General features: G+C 39.0%; 2 protein-coding genes across 4 annotated transcripts in view; one reads left to right on the top strand and one right to left on the bottom strand.

The window, feature by feature from the left end:
• The window catches only part of CMSS1 (cms1 ribosomal small subunit homolog), a 239,978-nt gene that overhangs the window by 154,241 nt on the left and 65,387 nt on the right, over positions 1 to 20,350 (bottom strand). The window lies entirely within an intron of this gene.
• Positions 11,031 to 20,350, top strand: part of FILIP1L (filamin A interacting protein 1 like) — a 69,378-nt gene continuing 60,058 nt past the window's right edge. Inside the window, exon 1 of one of the 2 annotated variants that reach the window (XM_040545265.1) lies at positions 11,031 to 11,052. The gene's annotated coding sequence lies outside the window, so the exon portion shown is untranslated. The remainder of the gene's footprint in view (positions 11,053 to 20,350) is intronic. The other variant, XM_040545261.1, reaches the window with a different exon arrangement.

Below are 20,350 nucleotides of genomic sequence, written 5' to 3'. Positions count from 1 at the left end.
TCTTTTCTTTTCTTTTCTTTTCTTTTCTTTTCTTTTCTTTTCTTTTCTTTTCTTTTCTTTTCTTTTCTTCTTTTCTTCTTTCTTCTTCTTTTTCTTCTTTTTTCTTTCTTTCCTCCCTTTCCTCCCCTTTCCTTTCCTCCCCTTTCCTTTCCTCCCCTTTCCTTTCCTCCCCTTTCCTTTCCTCCCCTTTCCTTTCCTTTCCTTTCCTTTCCTTTCCTTTCCTTTCCTTTCCTTTCCTTTCCTTTCCTTTCCTTTTCCTTTCCTTTCCTTTCCTTTCCTTTCCTTTCCTTTCCTTTCCTTTCCTTTCCTTTCCTTTCCTTTCCTTTCCTTTCCTCTCCTCTCCTCTCCTCTCCTCTCCTCTCCTCTCCTCTCCTCTCCTCTCCTCTCCTCTTCTTTCTCTCCACTTTACTGCAAACTTATGTTGCTCTCCTGTTAAGGAAACACCCTACCTAATTTGCCACAGGAGGACAAATATAAACTGCCAAGCATGTAAAAGCACAAATTACGCAAACATTAGGAACAGCTATAAGCACAAAAAGATATCTTTACACCTCCCCTCCATGCAAATTTATTCACAATGTGTCTTTATCACACTGAAACACTCATGATCCATTGTGAATGATCATGTAATTCTCAAAGCAGAGAACTTACAAAACTTTCCTGTTATGCTGTCTTGTTCTAAGTATTTTGATTACAATATATTTGCATTGCAAAAATTATACAGAGAACATTGTAGAGACTTCAAATATCTGTTACTCAATTATTTCTTATCTTCCATCCTTGATGAAGTCACAAGCATCAATCAGTACGTGCCAGGTCACCAGAAGTAGCTCACTCAACAGTGTTCTAACAGCTTTTGTTAGCATATCAAAATACCCATTTTATTTCCCATAAAATACAGAGTAAGTATTGGGCGCCACTTAGCCCACAAGATACTGGATTTTGAAGAAAGAGATTTTTTTCTATCTGGAAAAGGAGCCAGCTGCCAAGTGGCAAATGATGCCCATCCTGGCCAAACATAATTTCAGGAAGTGGGAGCTGGATTTCCAGCGAGGAGGGAGGAGATATTTCTGTGGCAGGCTGATTGCACAGAGGTAGTGACAGCCACTTGAAACTGCTCACAAGCAGAGAGACAAGCAAACTGGCCAAAGCAGCATCAATGCTTGCGTAACATGTTTTCTGAGTTTACTGCCTAGACGGCGCCTGGTAATTCCATTCTGAACACACGCATATGTATTTACATAATACATGATAATAGAAGTGCTTAACAGAGCACACATGCATTATGAGTGTTTTTGATAGATTTTGTACCAACCTCTGAGGGTGCAGATTTCTTCAGAGCATTTCAATATAAGAATGGAGCAATTTATGTGTTTGTGTAACATTTTTGTCTCCTGCTCACTTGCTGTTTCTAAATTTACATTAAAATTCAGATGTCACACATTAACCCAAAACAGTCCTCTTTTCCACTCAAAAAAAAAAAAGACACATATATGTTTATATATATATACATATATATATATGTATAACCCACATCCACAGACACACTTCAGTTCTTAAGATTTAAAACTGGAACACAATTAAATGAGAAACTGGAAAACAACGAGCCTGACATAAAAATTTTATGTCTTTGTTTGAATTGTCTGACATTCAAAAGAAAGCATTATAAACGAAAAAGTGGGAAGTCCTTCCTTATTCCTCATTTTCTACCTCCAGGAATGCCAAGTCAGATCTCTATGGATCATCTGACAATCCCTCCGTAATTAAGTTCCAAAGTTAGATGCCATTACCCCCTGATTCCAGACTTAAGGTGCACAAAGACCACTCTTCAAGCTTTTTTTCTGCCATGATATGGATTAGAAATTGACCTTTTTTTTTTTTTAAACACAGCCACAAATAAGAATATAGAAGTGTTCCTGCCTACAGCAGTCAGACCAAAATTATTAACATCTCCTGATACACCTCTCTTTCCCATCTCCTCCTTCCAGGATTCACGTGTCCTTGGTTTTGTTTTTAACTGAGATCGTTGCAAGCGATGGCTGTTTGAGAGAGCTGATGTGGTTGTCCGCATAATGGAGGCAGGGGCAACTTCCACCACCAGGGGATGCAGGAGAAGCAGCTGGGCACAGCCCTAGGGGAGTTGGTGACCTGAGCCAGTTTGTCCCCCAGTGGAAACACTGAGATAAGCACATATTCTTATAAAATAACATGATTATTGGAAGCGTGACTTCAAGACAAATAGCACAGTATTTACAGCACATATTCAGTCTACTCCAACTTAATGTCTGTGAGTTCCTAACTTTATAGTAAACAAGCGTTTTTGTTGTTGTTTGTTTTTTAAAGGGCAGAGAGAATCCATAGCCCATTTCAAATCCTGCAGACACATACAGTATGTTTCTCCAGCATGGATTTACAGAGCAATGCCATAAAATAGAAGTTACGTGCACCTGCCAGCCTGTGCAACCAGTTCTAAAATACACACATGGAAGAACATATGGAGAGCATACCTGAGAACATATTATATCTACTCTTCGGTAACAGGCTGCCATCAGATATAAGATTACGAAAGCAAATGCAGTGACATTAAAAAAGAAAAAGTATAGTGCACATTTTTAGGTTATACTTTTTAAAACTACATGATTTTTGGATATCAAATAGCACCACTTTCTGTTAATGCTTACCTTTCAAAATGCTTTTATTTTAGCATGCATTCACAACTTGAGAATGCCATTATAGCAGCTAGTTCCAAGAAACTTGATGCTGCAAGGTTTGTTACCTGAGAGCATGTACATGACTGTATGCACATCTACACATCTGTAAGTACAGAAGGCACCGTCTAATACATGCATGTACACATACATATACATGCACACAGACCCCTTCTGTCAGCTTTGCAGGCAATTAATCTTGTTTTAAAGAACTGCCATTATTGCATGGTTTTGGAATGTGTTTTGTGAAAGGTCACATCCCCTGCACCATATACATCCCTGCCCTCAGCACGCAAACATGCTCAGTGCAACAACAGATGTAGGCTGCTCCAGGCTGGTTTAATCTACAAAAGCCATCCTTGCATCCAAACCATGTATTATGTGTGACACTTTTTGTCCTCCAGAACCACGCTAACATCTTGTACTAAAAATTAAATATCATCTTCTAAGGCCACAAGTCACTTCTTTTTTCTCCAGAAATTTTGTACTGTGAATGCTACATGCTAGTCCTGACATGGCATTTCAATCTCACTGCTAACAATGTACTGAAGCATCAGTGAGGGTTCTGAAAATCCTGTGCTTTATGCAGGACTCATAAAACGAAAAGACCAATGCTTCCCTCATGCTTTACCCATCTTCATGTTACTATTTTGGGGCACTTTACATATGTAGCATTCTTCAGTTTTTTAGTTTTCTTAAAACCAAAAGTAGAAAGTATCCAACTAACCAGTAAATACACAAATGCAACTTAACAAAATAAAACCTTATATTGTCTTTCTGCAGGCTCAGGATGAAGTTATTGGAGTACTTAAGGCTGAAAAAATTGACTTGGCTTTACTTGAAGCTCAATATGGCTTTGTCACTCCCAAGAAGGTATTAGAGGCCCTCCAGCGAGATGCTATTCAAACAAAGGCTGCGCAATGGCAAGAAGATATCTATGAAAAGCCTATGGGAGAGGTATGAATTGTACTACTGACATTTAACCATAATTAAATTCATAGAATAATAGAATAATTTAGGTTGGAAAAGACCTCTGAGATCATCAAGTCCAACCATTATCCTAACACTGCCAAGTCTACCCCTAAATCATGTCCCTAAGCACCACATCTACACTTTTGAATACCTCCAGGGATGGTGACTCAACCACTCCCCTGGGGAGCCTGTTCCAATGCCTCACAACCAATTTGAACAAATTCAACAGAAAAGATCTCATTGACTTTAGGGGAAGAAAGCTCCAGGCCTAAAATCTATCATGAGTGTAAATGGGTCCACTAATAAAAACAGGTAGCTAATGATGCTCACTTACACTGCACCCTAGGGGCTACAAACACAGACATGTTTATGTCTACCTCAAACTCTGCTAATCAGCCTTCTGTTTCTGACACTCTCCCCACACACGCACCCCTTTATCCAAATCCAGTATTCCTACAGACAGGTAGCTCTCTCTCCATTAGCCTCACAGAGGTCATGCCACCAGTGGCTGGTAAGGACATGTGCGGCAGTAATGTCACACCGTCTACCTTTACACATCCCAACTCCCACTAACTCTACAGCAATTGCAGGTATGCATGATTGGGCTGAGTAATTAATTGTCATCAGAAATTTCACCCAAGCAGAAATCTAATATGCTCACGTTATACCTAGGTAGTACTTGAATTTCTCTGTAACAGAAGCCGTACTTTCAGGACGTTACATGGATTTCATTTCTGTCCCACAATGCAAGTCACTGGATAATATAGGCCCTACATATCAGTACTGTTTTCTTCCCCAAATAAGAATTTCCAGTGTCTCCAGTTGAATTCAGGCTAACATTTTTTAATATGCTGCTCACTACAGATAATCATCCTAAAAAGAAAGTAGAAATTCTGAATAAAATTCTTCTACCAAGTGTTTTCCAAGGTTCCTGAAGAGAATCATACCTAAGGATACAGGGTTCACTTCAGAGAAAATTGTCAGGGAAAGGTCAGCACTCATTTCAGAGGCTCAGAGGTTAAACTCTCTGGCTATAATCTAAAACAGATAAAGTTCAACTGTGGAGGTTAATTTATTTTAGAACGTTGTGGCATTATGTCACAGAAATTTTGAGCACAAATGGAAATGATTTGAAGAGAAGTCCAAAAGAGTTTGAAAACATAAGTTCAGTCTGTTACTTTACATAAGTTTCTACACGCTTTTTCCCCTCTTACACTTAATGGCAGAGAAAGCATTTCTAACACCACTGGATTTGGCAATTCCAAAAGGCAAAGGTAAACATCCTATGAGCAACTGAAAGTGTAGAAAGACCACTAGCACATACAAAATCTTGGTAAACCAAAGGATGCCATAATTGGCAGGTATTTCACATTTTCAGTTTTAAACCCCCTAAATTAAGTCCAAGACACATTTTATTTTTGCTTGGATTTTTTTTTTCAGATGTTTATAAAAAACAAGGGAGGAGTAGAAGCAGTCACAAAGTATGGGAAAGGACCATTTGATCTTCCCCATGCCTCCATGACGATGTACCTTTGTCTTTGCCCCCAAATTGCTATTGATTCAGTGCCTCTACAGCATGTTTCCCTTTCTCTTAGCAGTTTAGTGATGTAGCCTGGAACACAAAGGATCTTCCCAAAACTCAACTGAAGACACAGTGAATTTCAGAATGCATCTAAGATTACTGGCCTTTTAGCATCCTGTCACAACTCACTCGTCTGTCCTAAACTTTAGGAAATTTCTTGGCAAATTTGTTAAAGACTAAATAGTGGTAAAACTTGGTGACTAGACAGCTTTACTCAATAGCAACAGGATTCACAGGTGAAGTCTAACAAAATAGGAAACTGCAAAATTCCTTTGCAAAATTTATGAGGATTGTGATAGTTCAAAACCATGTCTTCCCCATCTATGAGAAAGTTTTTGTTTTTTTTTTTTTTTGAAAGCAGAGGGTTTCTCAGGCAAATGTGCTCTACAGCTATTTCTTTCTATAACCTAACAAATGCCAGATAAGCTTACGTATTCCACACAATTCAGGATACAATAAATTGCTTAATGTTTAAAGGGGCATAAGAGAAAGGCAAATAGACTTTCTTTGTTTTTGCTTCTGTCTGACATATAAAGGCCTGGAAAGGTTTTCCATCTTTGCGTGATTTATAAATTTAGATGATTGAGTCAGTTATTCATGAAAAACTGGCTTCAGATCAACTGCCACTTCTCTGGAATAAAAAGCGAATGGTATTCAACATTCTAGTAAACCCTGCAAAAGAACCATTTTCCCAGATTCAAGCAACAGCAAGAAATAAACAAAAATGTCACAAAACAACACCTCAGAGAATGGGGATGTAGGAAGAGAAGGAGAAGGCAAAGAGGTAGATATTGCAGAATTAACAGTGTCTTCTCTCAAGTTTCAAACTTTCATGGAATTAGAAAGACAAGTCTGGTTTATGACTGTCCCCATTCTGCAATTAGACAGTCAAAGATAAAAACTCTGGGACCTTACTGCTTGAAATTAGGTGAACAAGATCTCCTATCACTTTGAGAACTTCTCTAAAAGCAGTAAAATTAGAGGAAAGCCTATATTCTGCATCAGTCAAGGAAATTCAAAAGTGAATCCATTTTTAACACCCCAGCACCAATCAACTTGAGGAATGAAGTGTTCTCATCATCCTTTTAACAAAGGATATCTGACTGCATCCTCACAATGTCTTACAAGTGTTGGTCACAACTTTCAAGCGAAGACAGTTATAGGTCACCAATAGGGTACAGTCATAGGAAGAGATGCTGACAACACGGCATTCAGGAAAAGGAGACCAATACATCTGCATGGAAATTTGGCTCACTTAGGGCTGAAAAAGACAAGGGAAGAACTGCTCCCATAATAACCCACAATCATAAACCCAGGATTATACATTTATACACACACAAAGACCATGAGGATATTATTAACAGGAGTAATATTTCACTAAACTTTGGATAAAGAAATGTAACTAGCTTGGATTTTATTCTGGCCAAGCGCCAAATACAAAACAGTCCAAAGAGAAAGACAAAAAGTTCAGTTCTAATGCAATGAATACGAGATGCACCATCTTATTTTGACTTCAGACACAAGTCAGTGGCAAAATGTTTTTAAACTATTAAATTCCTGTGAATTTTTAGCATGCTGAACTATTCACAGTTACGTAAGACCATGCCTCCAATTTTCCATTGCATTGTACAGTATGTTCAAGTATTAATTCTAGCAAAAAGCCCATATGGTTAGCAAGAACAAAACAACAAATCACTTAATTAAGATTTTATCACTTCAGTTTTCCACAGAAGACATTCATACTGCTGCTTATTTAGTCCTCTTGGTGTTTTTAGCCAAGAACTGTATATGCTGAGTAAACATGTGTGCATACATATAAATGGACATTTTAGCATGTGCACATTTAGCATTTGGACAGAGTAATTTGAGGAACAAGTGGCTGCTGGAGAATGCTCCCGTGAGAGCATCTTGTGCTAGCAGGGGTTCACACGACTTCTCCCTCTTCTCTGCTGGATATGTGGGAGTCAGCCACAAGATCTCGTGGGGGAAATGCCAGAGTCAAACTTGCTCCCCAAGGACATGCCCTAATCGCACAAGGACACCACAGAGCTTCCCAGCACATCACACAGAAGCACAGCAGCTCAGCACCAGACCTTTGCTCATTGATCCTGCAGAGAGGGAGAGGCACGTTGCACAACATGGCACACAAAGATCACATGGACAAATGCCCGTACCCATTATGTGGCTTACAGCCAGTTCTCAAGGGTCTGTGTTAATCACAGTGAGCTGTCTCTCCAACTCTCTTTTCTGATATCGGCCTCTACTAGGAGACAGACCCAGCGTCTCTCCCTTTCTCTCCGGAGTGTAATCCCAAACTCTCATCTTCACTTTGTCCCCAGCCACAACACTCCGCCACCAACTGTGACTGTACAGAGCAGAACCAATTTGACAGGGTTCTTTAAAAAAATCCAAAATGCATTTTCTAATCTGAGCAATAGAAGCAAAGTGCCACATGAAAGGTGGTTTTGATGCAGCAGCTTAGTTACTTGCCTTTCTCATCCTTTCACATATACAACTCTGCTCAGAACTCTGATGTTCTTTTACCCACTTCCAAACTCATTTCACCACCCTGCCTTGAACACACACCTCGCCCATCCCAACCACCAGTTTGTAACCCAAACTGCTAATTTCATCACTGCCAAAAGCACAACTGCAAAGTGAAAGGCACTGGCAGTGCTCATTGAGAGCTGCAAAACAAAAATCTGGAGTTACTACCTTTCTTCTTGAATTTAGTTAATACTGCTTGAAGTAAGCTCTTGCAGCCATTCAACAAATACTCTAGAGCAAATGAAATATCCTGAACCCATAAAAAAACACTGGCAGGTCCCACATCCTTCACACCCAACTGTGCAGAAGCAGAAATATTTTCTATTTGGTTAATGTTGTTTGCATTGATTAGTTTGACTATTCCTCATCTCCGTCAAGCATTTATATGATGGGAAACAGGAATCATTTGATTTATGACCAGCTTTCAGCCAGAAATTTCACTTTATTTTCTTGTGATAGCAATTTACACATCCCCTCAGATTCTCACGTGTGCTTTTGAAGCAGTGGCCCTATCTACAAAGATGCTTGTCTTCATTTTCTTAACCCCATCCGTGCAGGCTGCCCACCTAAATAAATTAGAACTTCACACCTTTGCCTTCTTCCCTCACCTGACCTCACATTGAGGGCTGAGACCAGCAAATGTCATCATGCAAGGCTGATGCCCAGTTCGTATCAATTTAAGCAAGACAGGGCCACAGCTGCAAACAGCACCAACACAGAACTTTCTCAAAAAGCAGATGGCAGGTTGTTTTCAGAGGACAGCATACATTCACCTGAAAGTGTGGCCACTAAAACCACAAAGAGCAGAAACTCAGGCGATGGTGCTTCATGCATCTGTGCAACAGCTGATCCAAAACCTCCCTCTGAAATCTTGGAGGGGGAGGAAGGTCGATAAAACACAGTGAATATTTTCTCTCTCTTTCTGTTAAACTAGTAGCTGAATAAAAGATTTCAAAATTTGAAATTCTCCCTTCTGGTGGAAGAAGAATGTGCTGAAGTCAAAAACAGCCAGTTTTCTTCAACTTGACCTTTTAAGGCAATTCAGTTTTCAACCCCTCTCGAGACATAGAAACATGTGACATGGTAAACACAGCCAAGATACTAGAAGAGGTGGCACGTCTTTGCTGAGAAAGCTTGCATATTCAAGGGTTTTGATAGGAAAGGCTTTCCCAAGAGATGTCCTACTTTGGATTCATGATTCTGGAAAGCATTGACCTTGCAAGAGTAAAAGTGCATTAACTATGATTCTATGAACTCCAGTGAACAGGATAGGGGCATGGAAAGTCTTAACAACCTGCTGTTATACCACCAGAAAGCAGCTGAAAAGGACAGTCACAGCTTTCTTTATATATTTAAGGTCATGCATGAAATCAGCTCAGGTGCGTTGCAACAGGAAAGACTCTGATGTCATATGCAGAAAGAACAGGCCATTTTCAAAATGAGCGTTCATTTCTGATGGAATATTCTGGACTCAAACCATCTTCAAAGTCTTGTCAACTTGAGGTAAGCAGGGGGAGACTCAGAAGCCCCTGTAGAAGTTGAGGATATTCTCAGTCATTCCAGAAACTCAAGTTTAGGTATTCTGGCCCTCCGTGTCATTGCTTCTATCAGCCAAACTGTGAATAACCATGAAGAGAAGACAATTAATCATATTCTTTGGAATTATATTGCCTAAAATAAGCAGTGGCCGTAAGAATCTAAAGCCCCAGCGCGTCTTGCGGCACTTGAAATTCCTTCTGGGGGAAATGTCGGAGAACCAGAACCAGTTTTGCTTCCCACACTGCCCATTTGTGAATTCTTTCCTATTAATAGAGTGAAATACTGCAAAGCAGCTTAACCTACTAGAACAGACTGTGGTTAAAAGAAGCCAGTGCTGGGCTTTAAACTGAAAATTTCTCTTTTCCAAAAAGGCTACAAGGATTCCCTTGTTGACCTAATCGGGAAGGCAGTCTCCTCAGAGGAAGAGGAATGAGCAGTGAACAAAAATTTTCATGAATATATATTCTTCCCAGGTTTTACATGGCTTCCAGTGATCTCTCCTCAAGGTTCAGCTAGATCAGTAATGCCTAAGGAGGAAAATCCCTTCTGGTTTCATACATGAATGCTTGCATAACTTTGTCACATCCTGAATTCAAAATTATGACAGAATCCTCAAAATGATAATTTTCTTTCACTCTGTGTAAATCATTTCATTCAATAGCATAACGGTTATGCCAATACCTCTATGGTTTAGAAAAACTAAAAATGATTACCAAAACCTAAAAGAGAATATTTAAAATTAAAATGCCACTTCATAATAATATTTAGAAGCTCAGCAGAAATCTTTGGGGAAGAGGAAGGAATCTGATGTTCAAAGCATGCTATAAAGGTCCCATCTGCAAGGCAAACCCATTCACAGCATGAAATTTGAGGAACAAAATAGGAAATGCCCCCTATTTACTTACTTACTCCCTTCTTTCAGCTATTATTTCTAAGAAGTATATGCATTTCTTTGAAACAATACCACTGTTAAATTCATGAACACAGTAGACATAGGAGACACGATTGTTTTCCACTCTTGGTTCTATCACACATTTGCTGTGAAACCAGAGGAAAACTGCTTTCCGATCTACCTCTCTACCCTACAAAGACCACTCGATACTCTCATTTCCTACAGAGCTACAGATAAGATTGCTCCTTCTATTCAACCAAAAGTAAAGCTACTTCTATGTGAAACAGAGGCTTCTGCTGAGGCATCTGTTTCTCTACCAGAATGATCAATGAGAAAAAGCACAGCTTGGGAATAGCAACTGCTAATTAGGAGTTGCTGAGGATCACTCATGACAGGAGAAGGAACAGAAGGTGACTGAGGATCCTCAGAACAGTACCTTAACTAATTCCACTAATTTGTCAGAATTACATTGACAGAATTAAATCACCTTTTCCAAACAAATACCAAAGGACGCAATCATCAGGTTATTAAACACACTTTATATTATTAAGCCTCCCTTAAAATCTTTTATTGATGAAAGCCTGAGCGAGTAAGAGTTTCAAAAGACTTCAGGACTTTTTGCTTTTTTTGTAGCTTGATAAAGTTGTAGAGAAACAGAAAGAAACTCACAGACGAATGCTGGAGCAACTTCTAATGGTAGAAAAATCACACAGACAGACTCTGTATGAACTAGAGGAAGAGAAGAGAAAGCACAGTGAATTCATGGAAAAAAGTGATGAGTTTACAAGCCTACTGGAACAAGAACGTGAAAGGTAAGGTTACCTCTTGCCATAATACTAAGAAATACCTGCAATTTATCATAATGTCTATGGACCTGTCCACTTTCTGCATCCACTAAAAATCAGGAATATTTGCAGAGTCGTATTTTGAGAGTTCAGCTATAAAAACATGACTAATTACTCCTAGCAGTAGTGTAGGTCAGCAGGTTGGCAGATTCTTCAGCTCTGTTTGAGAGCAACAGGTATGTAACGCTACAGTACAGGGAGATACACAAATGTGTTAAAAATTACAACCACGTAAAGCTGGTGAGCCTTTCAGCATGTTTAAGATGTTCAGTGTATACTACAATATGTAAGTAGCAGAATATGAAATCAGGTATGCAGCTTACAATGGCAGAAGAAAGGCACAAGGAAAAGTGTTTGGACAGATCACAGAAATACGGAGAGAAGATGCAAAGGCAGAGGGTATTTTCAGTTTTCCATAAATTAGGTTGCTGTATCAGGACTGGCATAAAAACCATAAATAGAACTTTTTAATATATTTTCAAACAGCAATTCTCAGAAGGATTTTTAAAAATTGAATGTCACTTACTGTCTTTAAAATGTTGAACTGCGACTTCTTTGAATTTGCATTAAAACTAAGGGGGGTGGGAATCAAAGAATTTCCTATTCCCTGGCTAGCTACTCCAGAAGATAGGAGAATATTGTTTCTGTTTCCTTTCGCTTAGGAACAGCTTCCAGATGGAAATGTTTGGGTGTGAGAACGTCAAGCCTATTCTAAACTCACATTATGCATAGATAATTCTTCCTCTGCTTCGCCTGCGTAACATCATGTTCCATGTATTTTGGCAGCATTCACTACTTACACCCTTCCCACTACACCTCTCTCCTTCAGGTCTATCAAAGATAGCACATATGCTTCCCACCAAGTACACAGCCATATTTATGGAATGCAATCAAAGAGGCTGGGGGAAAAAATCCTTTGCTTCTCTGAAACACGTATACTGACGCAGGCAAGCACAAGCACACACAGAAAGGCACACGCAGCCCCCCCACAAAGTGCAAAAGCCACGTTTTTCTTTAAGAACTGTTTTTATGAGACATCATTCTATCAGCAACCAAAGTCTGAGATGAACCGAGGTTTTCATCTATGTTGTCTTTTCCTCAAAAACTCTCTCTTAGATACACCCATCTCTTAGAGACAGAGCTAAACAACCACGGTTGCTAAATGTGGCAAGATGTTACATCAGACACACGTGCTTACACAGCCTGAAAAGCTGCACAGAAGGAAAGGCTAAGTGTCATGATCTTTGTTTTTTTTTTTTCTTGTGAAAACAAGGTAGACATGGGACTAAAACTCTATCCCTGGCCCCTCCTACATATTCCCCCCAAGAAGACCATAAAACATTTACCACTATTATCTGCAACATTTAGTCTATCAGCCTGGAAAAATGAAAACAAACAAAAAAAAAATAATAATACTGAGGTGCCTAATGAGACCTTAGAGGATGTAATAATAGATTTCAGATTAAGTCTCAATTTTTGTATTTTCTTTGGAGGACTTATTTTATGTGGAAAACCTTAAGGGGGTGTGATGTCACATATTGAGCTCATTCCAAAACGTTTGCCAAGTAATGTCGCCATCAAGATCTCCATGCAATTGCCTGCCATAACATTAAAAAAAAAAAAAAAAAAGCTCAGCAAGTTAAGGCACAGCTCCTTCTCCATTAGCCTGTGTGACTTGACATTCAGAATATATACACCCATACAAAGCAAAGTGACCTCTTCTTCCCTTTCAAAAACCTTAGTTTAATTGTAAACCTTCGCAGGATGTAAATTTTGCTCTTGGCTTATGTGAGTAAATGAGAAGTGTCATATATAAAGCAATGACAATGAAGTTTTGCTTCCTCTTGCTTAAATTCCACTTAACAGCAAATCGTACAGAAAAGCTGTAAGCATTTGTCAAAGAACTTTCTTCTTTTTTTCAACAAGAAACAGTATTCTCCTGTAAGTGTGGAAAGGTATATAACACTTCTAACAAAATTTCAGTTTCAATACAAAATCCCAACCTTCCATTCGATTAGTCAAAAAAGTGTTTTACTTTATGAAAGAGCAAGGCTACAGTATACGCTAAAGATAACTCTGAAGCGCACAGAATGCATGCAAGTCAAACAATGTACCTGAGTAACAAAGGATTACGTGATCAACATGGAAAACTTGGATGTTATGGGACAGTGATACTGAAGCACTAAAAACTACTGTTGATTGTAAGAATAAAGGAACTATGAGCCAGATCCAATCTTGCACACAATTGAATATATTTTCAAATAAGGAGAAGGGAAAGCATTTGTTCTTTCTTATGTATGCACTCAGGAATAATAAAACCGATGAATTCTTAAATGAAAACTTTAATGACAATCTGATTTACCAGATGATCACGTTTTACAAAATCTAGACAAGCCTCCATCTCTAGTGTCTTTCTGCTGCATTACTCCTTCCATACATGGCATTTCTCATTAAAAAGTTAACTTTCAATTTTTAACTAAAGCATTTTAACTAAATTTTTAACTAAATTATGTTTTGATCATACAAAATATTACCAGTCTTCACTGATTCAGTGAAAACACTTCATCTCAATCATTCATGAATCCCTTTGACTTCATAGCAAGACTATGTTTCACCTAAGCAATTGAACTTTGTCAGATTTTGGAGTTTAAGACAAGGTTAGTGACAGCTCTCTAGATATAAGAACTGGATTAGCATTTAATGTTAACCCTTCAGGCATTTTAAACATTTTCCTTGTTGCCAGCCAAAACTACTCCTCCATAGTCTTACGTAGTTGAGAGATGAAAATGGGTCTTCCAAGTTGAAAAGTCTCAATCTCCCTAGGTTCGTCTCAATAGGGAATTAATTTCTTTGAGTTTGGGAGAGGAAGAAAGGTCATTTTGAATATCTAATTTGCTTAGCAACAGACATTTACCAGCAAAAGAATGATATAGCTATACCACTATCATTACACTTATTCATCTTAAGTCATATATAGGTCGAAAGTGCAGTGACAAACCCCTATCAAATAAAGAACAGTCCTGTGGAGAAAAGGAGGCCAATGGGCAGTGGGCAATTAACACATAGGTCTTTCCTGCACTTCAGCATGAGTTGTACTCTGAATGTGTGCAGATCAGACAGGAACAGACAAATTGCACATGCACGGTAGTGTGCTAGAGCTAACTCTACTAGATTCCATAAGGGGAAATCCTACTGTATCACTGGAGCCCAAATAAACAGCAGCACCCAAACTTATCATTACAAGAGCTCACACAAACATAAACCTCCAGAGGCTAGAAACATGAAATGCACCTGAAGAACCAGGGCATAAAAGCCACTGAGCCTGTTTAGAAATTCTTGTATTTCACAGGGGGAAGGCAGGGTAAAACAGGATAGGATTAAGGACTAGGAAGAATACTTGCTTTGTCTTTCTCACACCTACAGAGCGAAAATTTGGCACCGTGTTCTCTTTTCTTTCTCAGTCCTTCCCACTTGTCATTTCATTTCTCCTTTTCCTCACACCTCACTTTTGCCATTTTATTTTATATCAATTGCATGTTTGGTGCTAACAGCATTGAAAGAACTGCAGTGTTTACAAGCAAGAATCTATTCCAAGATTAAATGCCTGCAATCAATTAATGTAATCCAGTGCTCAATGATGACACTTGGAAAGCAAAAATACGATGGAAAGTATGAATGAAACTAGAAGGTCTTCCAGATAGGTATGTTTCCAGTTTGAAAACATCTTATATGCATGGAAGTGCTTGTATGTTTACATATTACTCCTCACCCCACAGAACAAGACAAACCAACCAAACAAACAAAAAAAAAAACACAAACAAAAAACAACAGAGTAAAGTGATCAGCACTTACACCTTCCTTTTCCTCTGCAAATATCAAGGAGTTTTAAATATTATGTTAGCACAGTCGTTCCCCATTTTTCGAATATGGAAAGGAAATGAAGATATGAGTGGAAGAAACCTCTCTCTGCTCGCAGTGTACCTGAATGGTCAGACTGGAGAAAATGAAGAAATCTCCCAAGGTATCTGCGTGCCCCATCTTCAGACCTTCTATGTACTATAGCTAGTATGTTGATTCTCAACTACAACAAAAGGTAAAACTTCATTACAAATATACACTGGTTAAATATGCGACTCTTGTTATATAGGACAGGAAAAAATAGCAATTTGCTAATGAGCATGAGCAGTGTAAATAAATGAGTAAATAGATTTTAAAGGCAGTTACGATAACTTGCTCAGAGGATTCAAATATCAGTATAAAACTTTTCAGGTTGGTATAACAGCAATTAGTAAGATCTTTAGTTAATGGATCATCTACTGAGAAAGATGATTTTTTTTACTCATAGAGAAGAAAGTCGTCATAAATTTTTGTTTTAGCACTGAATTCACACTCACAAAGGTCAGATAGAGAATGTAGTCCACAAAGAAGAAAACAATTGTTTACAAATAAGGTAATCCCAACATATTATAAAATGAAATTTACACCTTTTTCTCCAAACAAGGAAAAAATAAAACCAAACCAGCCAACCAAACTCTACTCCACTGCATCAGACATCAATAAAAGGACATTTTCAGTGTTAAGGTAGAAGTTATTATCATACCTATCTGAGGAGTCAGCAATCACCAAGCATACTGAACTGAACCTGACCAGCAAGTCACAAAACTCTGGTCTTTCTCATCTAACAATGCCATGCTTGCTGCTTCAGTTGCTGAGCCCCTCAATGCCAGTCAGTTAACACAAAGTACTGTAGAGTAATGCAGGTTAGAAGAGTCCTCTGGCAGTGTCTACCACAACCTGCTGAGTGCAGGGCTAATTTCACAGTTAGGTTGCTCAGACCTTTGTCCAGCTGACTTGTGAAGATCTCCAAGGGTTAGTGACTTACTCTGCTGGCTACCTGGGCTCCTGTTGCAGCCTCTGCCATCCTCACCTGGAGACCCTTTCTCTCTCCTTCACTGTAGGCATCATTCAGGTCTGCTTTCTGCCCTGTGTTCAGCTGAAGCAGCTGTTGTTACACATCTTCACAGTCTCTGATCTTCTAGCTACTTTGGACACAAATGAACTTTCCCCATGCTTCCTTAACATCTTACCTGCACAGAGTTTGTGACTCAGCTGGACTCCTCTCACTTCTCTAAGAGCTTCCGCAGCATACCCTGTGTTAGCAACTTCTCATTGTCCACACCTACTTTGTCCATGGGGCCCCACAGGTCTTATTCTTTAGGTGTTTTCTTTATGCATTCAGTATCTGTGCTTCTTCTCCCAGAATCTCGAATTCAGCCATCGCCTCTGTGTTGAGGATTCTGAGGTTTACTTCAACTGCCAGAACAACAACAAAAATCTCATCTTTTGTGAGTAACTTGCCATCACCTTCAGCTTCATGAGACCAAAAGAGACTTCAATCTTTTATCCCCTTGTTCATGACTTTACCCCTAAGATTCCCTAATGCTTCATTTCTTAAAACCAGGGCAACAGTCATGCTGTTTGTCACTCAGCCTGTCAAACCTAGGCCCATTTTCTCCCTGAGCCTTTCTACATTTAAGTCTCACAAATTCTTCTTCACAGAACCTCCAAGGAAAAAAAAAAAAAAAAACAACACCAAGAAACACAAAGAAAATAACCAACCATCGGCATCTTTCTGTTCATCCAGATGTCTAATCTTCTTCCATGCCCTTACTTCCAAAGAAATCTTCAGTCATTTTAACCTTAGCTATTTCACCCCTCTCCCTACATCTCTCCACTGGATGCACTGTCATTACTGCATTAAGGTTATGTATTTCCTTTTGGGTACCTTTACAGTACATCCTTAACCTCTCATTAAACGTTACTACGTGGCCTAAACCCTCCATCACATTACAACTGTACCAAAATTAAATCACGTTATATTATATTCCCTCTCGGGTATGGAGTAGGTAGGAAGTGTGGTTTTAGATAATTGTGCATTTTAGGTTAGGGGATTTTGGTTTGCTTTTTAATGTCAGATGAAACTAATTGCTGCGCACAGTAGGTCAAGTAAGCAATGCTTGAAAACAGGAACAATGCATCAAAGAGAGAAAGAATCATCTCAGCTAAAAGGTGAAGTATATTAGTATGTTGTCAGTGTAACATTGCTATGCTTTCATTCTGACATACTCACTCATTGGAATAACAACATATGACGTGCCCAGCACTCAAAAATCCAATATTGTCTAACAGTGGGTATAATTAATATTTACTGTTTTTCTTAACTAAACCAATTAAATATTACAAGAAGCAGGATCTTATCTTTACAGAAAGCTGCAGTAAAAATAAACACTGTCAACTTATTTATTTGACATGTTACCAGCAGTTTTTAATTTCATGCACACTAAACTATTGTTATAGATTGCATTGTACTCAAATGCAATCATTTCCTTTTAGCTTTCTGGCAATGACTTATATATATTACATATGCCTGAGACTATGTCTTGCAAGTTGTGAAATGGATGCCAGATCTCTGTACATTTGACCTTTTTCATGGGTATCTAGTGCTCTGTAGGTGAATAAGAGAGACCCACCACAAACAAAACATTAGCGTTCTCATTCTGCACTGCACCCCAACGGGACAGTCCTGCTAATAATACCACTGAGGCCTGAAGACAAGACGCAAGGAAGTGATGTACTCAGATTAATTACCTCATGCTCGTACGTGGAAAAACTATGTAGCGTTATACTACATAACTTTCAACAGATGTTGGGAAATCAAACTCTTGTCAAAAGTCAAGGATTCAGAGATTTATACAACAGTTGCTGTGCATGATGAAGGTCAAAATACTTTATCTTAGAAAAGAATAAATAAATGAATTAAGTGCAGGTTAGCAAAGGGATGAAAAATCAAAAACGTTAAATAAGATCAAACTATGTTTATTCAAAACAAAGACTAAGGATAAGTAGAAATAGAAACAGGGCTTTCAACTCAGTGTTAATACGACTGAGAAATTCTCTGGACCTGTGGTGCAATTTTAAATTATTCCACCTACTGCAAATTAGTCAGCAGATGCAAGATTTAGGCAATACCCATGTCTCATGCAACTCCACCGACATTCACTGAATCTGAGAAAGAAGTGAGGCTCGTGCTCAGTTTCTGTAAATTCTGAGCACATAAGATGTCTGTTCACTGCTTCAGGCTCTCTGTCATGACTACAAATCAATACTACCATTGTATACTTTGAGGCAGGGGAGGACACAATAAAAAGCATTAGTCAAACCCTCATCAGTGTGGAAAGTGATGGGCATCGCTATATGCCCTCCCTGCAAAAGGGAGGAGATTTCCCTGAGACGGATGATCAGGGAAAACCACCTTGGTGGTAGCTCTAGTCAGCACTTCTAACCACAGCGTCACAGCTCAAAGGGAAAGATGACCTTTCCAAGCTGGCAAGTCTCAGAATATTTATGGCTCTTGGAAATCAACACCAGCTCCATATATTCTATTTGGAACAGAACCAGTGACCAGCACGGGTGATGAAGCACTGGCATAATATGGTCATGGTGAGATGCTACCCTCAGTAATTGGGCACTCGCTCCATTCACCAATTTACATTCCCAAATAAGACACAGTGCATTGCTCCATGTACAGCACAGCATAACTAGCCTGATCGTAAGCAACAATAGAAGCAGATGACTGCACCAAGACCTGTGACCAAAAAAAGACACAGCGCACTTCTGATTCATTGCAGGGTGGGGCAGAGGGAGAAGTAGAAATTGGCACAAGATTTTGTAACCGGAGTTTTAAAAGGAAGCACAACATCAGACAGAGAGAAGAACCTATAAATTATTCTGAGGTAGAAGAAAAGTTTGACACTATCATAATTTTCCAGAACGAGTCATTGCTCTGGGAGAAGTTATACTCCTGCTTGAGTGTGGAGGAGAAGTCCCAATGAAGTTAAGATCTGACAGAAAAATTTAAGGGATGTACATGTGCTATAATTAGTTTCGTATCTTAAGAAAAGGCCAGAGAAAAATGGCCACGAGAACAGAGAATGTAGGTCACACACCAGTTATCAAAACCTGTGATCTAAATTGATAACCAAGTTTCCCATGGCATACTGTGAACTTCAATGCATTTATACTCAGCTACAAAATCACTGAGCATTATTTATATATATTCTTACATAGATACATATAGATATACACAAACAAAAGAAGCATGCATGGGAGATGGAATCAGTTTAAGAAAAATGTCACAGCCTCAGTCTGTGCTTACGACAGTAATTTTAAACAGAATAAACAGAAAAATCAGTAGCACTGAATCTGCTGAGAACAGGGATTACTAGAAAAACTGTTAAAAATAAAGACCAAAATTTTGCTTTTCACATAAGTACATATTTTTTTGTTTCTTGAGCATGCAGCAAGTGCTATATAACCTTGCATGAAAAACAACACACACTTGGACAAGGTAACACATAATCCACTTAGTTAACACATAACCCACTTGAAGACCAAGCTGAGAAAGAATACATTGAAAAAGCATGTTAAACACTTGAACCCTTCTGCTGTGAAGATCAGGAAAAAGCCCCAGAATGTGTGCAAATAGAGAAATCAACTAAAAGGCCAGGATGGACATACGAACTTTCTTTTTTAAAATTTCTGTTTCAGATGCCTATACTAGGGGGAGAGGGAAGGGAGGGAATGGATGGCTCTCAGTAGGATATGGAAGCAATAGGAAGTAGATACAAAAATAATCAACCAGATCAACCAGACTCATCCCTGTCACAGAGGGCAGTTCTCCACACAAACTGTGGACAATTTTGCTTCTGTTTCAAATGCCCAAAATACAGGAAGGCCTCCCTGTAGAACCATCTGTAAAAGATGCACTGTCATAAATAAAATTTCTAGTATTTCATCAAGTCATTCTCTTTCACAACACGATTCCTCCTGGTAGAAGACTTCCTTCCCTTCAAAGACTTCCTGATTCTTGGTGGAGACTAAAAACAAACCCTGAAGTACCCATTTTGGTGATGGACGCAGACATACCGAAGATCTGTAGCACATAAAACCCTGAGATGGGTGCTGGAGTGCCTTGCAGCAAGATCTGCTACACAAGAACCATTCTGAATGGAGAAGTGCCTGGTCCTCTTTTTAGTGGGGGTCCACATCATGCACACCCCCTGGGACAAAAACCAATACAGAGGCCCCTGAAAGGCATAATTTGAAGGTATTCCAAAGACAGAGCAGACAAACAGACTGTCAATTCCTTCACCTTCCTACAGATAAGTTAGGGCTGGGGAACACTAGTGGTAAAAGCTAGAGCATG

The sequence above is a fragment of the Cygnus olor genome, chromosome 1, assembly GCF_009769625.2.
Source record: "Cygnus olor isolate bCygOlo1 chromosome 1, bCygOlo1.pri.v2, whole genome shotgun sequence".
NCBI lineage: Eukaryota > Metazoa > Chordata > Aves > Anseriformes > Anatidae > Cygnus > Cygnus olor.
This window is presented reverse-complemented; position numbering and strand designations above follow the sequence as displayed.